The 4,178-nt window shown below is 46.4% G+C and overlaps 1 long non-coding RNA gene across 1 annotated transcript in view; it reads right to left on the bottom strand.

The window, feature by feature from the left end:
• LOC120603842 (uncharacterized) overlaps positions 1-3,852 on the bottom strand; it is an 8,069-nt gene extending 4,217 nt beyond the window's left edge. Inside the window, exon 1 of the long non-coding RNA XR_005653191.1 lies at positions 3,822-3,852. This is a non-coding gene — a long non-coding RNA (uncharacterized LOC120603842). The remainder of the gene's footprint in view (positions 1-3,821) is intronic.
• Positions 3,853-4,178: the final 326 nt, after the last annotated feature.

Below are 4,178 nucleotides of genomic sequence, written 5' to 3'. Positions count from 1 at the left end.
GCCCCCAGACACACACACACCCTCTGCAGTTTCCACTATTCACATGTAAATCGTGATGCCTGTTAGTGCAGTCTCCGACTTAAAGAATGCTTGAGTTTTTCCGGAAGTATCCAAAAGCTTTCCACTAAGAAGAAAGCATCTTTTAGGAGGTATTCTGCTGCTCGGGGAAATGTTGTGTGCTCATTGCAGCAACTGTTAGATTTGAAACAAGAATATGAAAAGCGATCCAGTGATAGCGATCACAAGAAATGTCACCCAGGAAAAGCCTGTTTTGACAAACGGAGAAGCAACAAGCACAGCATTCTCAAGCGAAAACTCCCAAAGAGGGTCTTGCGTAATAAATCATGAATCTATTCCAAAGTCAAACAATGTGTGCTCCAAAAAGCGACACTCTGAAATTTTCCTCCAACTGGTTTAGATCAAGAAGCAAATTTTCTCTCTTTCACTTGTTAAGTAAACACCAACTATAAATCTCTTTTAAGAGATGAATCATTTAGCCCCTGCATCTGACAAGGATTAGGTCATTTGTTTGTTTCTGGGATATAGTCTACCCTTGACTACAACCGGGCTCCACAATGTGTTCAAACGTTTTTCTGGCGATATCTGATTTGTTCAGACAAAGACCAGAAGCTCAAATCCCACTGAATTAACCGGTTGGGTCATTACCAAGGTGGAGCAGAGCCAGAAAGCTGAGAGCATACACACTGTGCGGTGCTGGGGCATAATGTCTGCCTTCATAAGGAGAGTGTCATTTCTAGAACTCTCACCCTCCAGTGAGCTCAGTGAACTGGAAATGTTTCTCTTTCCTGGTTGGTTTTTGTTTTTTTTGTTTTTTGTTTTTTTTACCAACAGGAACAGAAGAGATTGGTGATTAACCAGGTGAGCAATTCCTTTGCCTCTTGGAACATATTGGAAAATAAAAATAACCATCCTCTTTCTTAAAACATTGACATCTCCTACAATAAACAACAGACCAAAAAGAAAAGAAAGGGAGAGAGAAGGAGGGAGAGAGAAGGAGGGAGAGAGAGTACAAGAGGAAAACTAGTAAGATGTTCCACAGACTTACAGAATGAGGAACCCAGAGACAATCGCTGGGTGGTTTATTCTAAAAAGGCAGAAGTCACCCAAATAACTTTTATACTCAATTAATTAAAGAATGTGTTTAAACAACACCTCCGGCTTACATGACATTTACAATTTATTCAGGACTTTCACAAACATTATTAACGGGTTTATCTGATACCATTTATCACCTTTTACTTGGGAGGAAGCTGAGGGTACCAGAGATTGAGTCACTTAAGAAAGATTGCACACCTGGTACAAGATTGAGCCCAAACAGACCTTGGTATTTCAATCTTCATCACGACACCAGAGATTTTCATCTCTCTGGTTCTGCTCTGACATTCAAATAGATCTCACATTTTCATAGATAGCCCCCAATTTTTATGACCCCGTCACAAAATTAGTTTGTGAGAATTAAAGCGACGCACCAAATCCTAGCCACAACAGCAGATCGTGATACAGCGACGGCTCCCAACTGCAGATCCGCCTTTTTCTGTCCTGCTCAGAGAACACATGGGGGCGGGTGGTGGCCCTGCTTGCCCACCCAGCCTCCCTTTCCATAGAAAGATACCCTCACTCCGTAGGAGCAGTTTTCAGTGGAGGCCACTGTGTCTGCCAAGGGACATTACGCAACATCTGGAGACATTTACGGTTGTCACAATGGGCAGAGGGGGGAGTTTGTACTAGAACCTAATGGGTACAGGCCAGGGATACTGCTAAATATATCACAATGCACAGGACACCCCCCACCACAAGAATTATATAGCTCAGAGTATTAGTGCTGCCGAAGATGAGAACCCCGAAGCATCGGAATCCTGCTCAAGTCACAGGGTGATGGGGGCCCAAGCTTCTCCTGATCCACATCGAGGATGAGCCCAGGGCCCAAGCCTGGCATGGTGGACTCTTCTCCCTACAGCACTTTGCCAGAGATGCTGGGGACATGTTCTCCACGTCTCTCTCAGATCGAAACTTTAAGGCCAACAAAAACTTGGTCCTGCCGGGTTGAGAATGAAGACAGGGAGAGGCGAGCAGAGTAAGGCAGAGAGAGAGAGAGAGAGAGAGACAGAGAGAGAGAGAAAGCTCTGAAGACATCACTGTTTGAATCAAGTCCTGCCTTCTTACCTCTTAAGCTTTGAGCTATGTGGGCCATTTGTGGAGGGGTATTTGTTTCAGGGGTTTGGTTTAAGCTAGTTTGAGTTGGACTTCCACAATGTGCAAGCAAGAGTTCTTGGCTAGTACAGAAGCTGGTAAGTGAGAGTTATATTATTACAAGAATACCTTAAATACTTTCTCACTAATATTTTTTTAAAGCAAATTATTCACAAATGCTGGTGTTTTGGCATACTCTTAGGAACAAATAGTACAGTAGCCTGTTAGTCAAAAGTGAAGTCTCCTTCATGCATTTTACAATAAGGGATTGCCAGAATCTCCAATGTTTTGGTTTTCCTTGAGCAGAACAAGGAAGAGACAGAGCTAAGGTTTTGAGGCTCATGGACCAAGTCAAAAACCTAGTACTTGAAAGAAGGAGTTACAGATGCCAGTTTGATCCCAACGGCAGATCCCAAACGTCAAGGCGTTCACTTACTAGGTAACGTTCCATTCCATAGAAGACCCGTCGTAAATATTAGCAGTCTGCCCTGAAATTCCATATTTCAAGGAATTTGCCTCTGGGGTGGTTAAGAGGCGTCTCAAACCCAACAGGTGTAGGGAGAGAGAACCCAGGAGATGCAGGACAAACTCTCTGAGCCGGAACAATGGAGCTGAGAGACAGGGACACGGAGGCAGCCGGAGTTCACGGGAAGGGTACCAGAGAGGAGCGTGATGCAGAGAGAACTCGGGAGATCTGCAAAGGGCCCCGTGAGTGGTTCTCACCGGCCCGCGCACAGCAGAAGGAACTTCCCGAGACACAACCCGCACTGGATTAGAGCGAACGCCATAGGAGCTCACAGAGCCAGAATGCACCATGTCACAACGTCCCGGGGCTCTGGGCACAGCGCTCGGAGGCTCTCGCCCCGGTTGGAGAGGATAATTAGCCCTACACATGCCCAACGCTGCTCTCGTCCCGCCTCACGAACCTTAAAAGCGAGACTCGAAAGGATCAAACCGGTCCATCCCAGTACAAAGCTCGAGAATATTCATGGAAACGTAAAAACATCCTGCACCCAGAATCGAAAAACGCGCGACTGATAAACAATTAAACAGACAAACAAAAAAAACTAGAAGGCACGCGAAGACGAAGGAACGTAAGACCCAGTCAAGACCTGTGAAAGAGAAGATGGCCCAGGCAGCCCCCCGAACTCTCAGGAATAACAGACCATGGATGTTTTAAACCACAAGTTTGCGGGCGGTTTGTTAAACGACAACACATAACGGGCGAGGGGCACCTTTTCTCCCCTGGGCTGTTGTATGTTGTAGTAGCCTCCAAACCGGTTTACCTGATTCTATTCATACCCCCCATGAATATCTGAAAAGTACTGAGTGACTTTCGTAATCTAAGCCTGGTCATGTAAATCTTGTGCCCCCCAACCCGCCCATGGCGCCTCATTTCCCTTAAAGAATAGACAAAACCCCAGGACAACTTACAAGGACCTCCACCATCTGCCCACTTGTCCCCCACAGCCACCTAACCTGTCACCACACTCCTCTTCTGTGCCCTCCCGCCCACCGTAGGTCTCATCCTCATTTTTAAATATGTCCCCAGGCTCTAGCCTCAGGGCCTTTGCCCACGCTGGAGCCTCTTCCCGGGAACCTGTTCCTACCTGTGGCTGCCCACTGTCCCCGAAAGTCCCCCGTCCTTGGCAGCCTGTAGAAAATAGGGCCTCCCTCCCGCATGTGCTGGCGTTCTTTGCTTTAGGGAGCATCACACCCATTTGACATGCAATATGCTTTTCTTACTCATTCGTTCGTCTGTCCCCGAGGGCAGGGGCTTCATTGATTCTGATTCCTGCTCACTCCCCAGCACTCACAACAGTCTGCGACTTGTTGTAGGTCATCAATCAAAATATTTGCTGAATGGAACGAAGGAAGAATGACAAGGGAATGAGTGTGTGGTTGATTGCTAACTAGAGACCGAGATAATGCCAAGTGTAAATTTTTCTCCCACGGAGGTCTGTACT

The sequence above is a fragment of the Pteropus medius genome, unplaced genomic scaffold (genome assembly GCF_902729225.1).
Source record: "Pteropus medius unplaced genomic scaffold, Ma_sr-lr_union100, whole genome shotgun sequence".
Lineage (NCBI taxonomy): Eukaryota > Metazoa > Chordata > Mammalia > Chiroptera > Pteropodidae > Pteropus > Pteropus medius.
The sequence above is the reverse complement of the archived record's forward strand: the minus strand, read 5'-3'. Positions and strand labels throughout refer to the sequence as shown.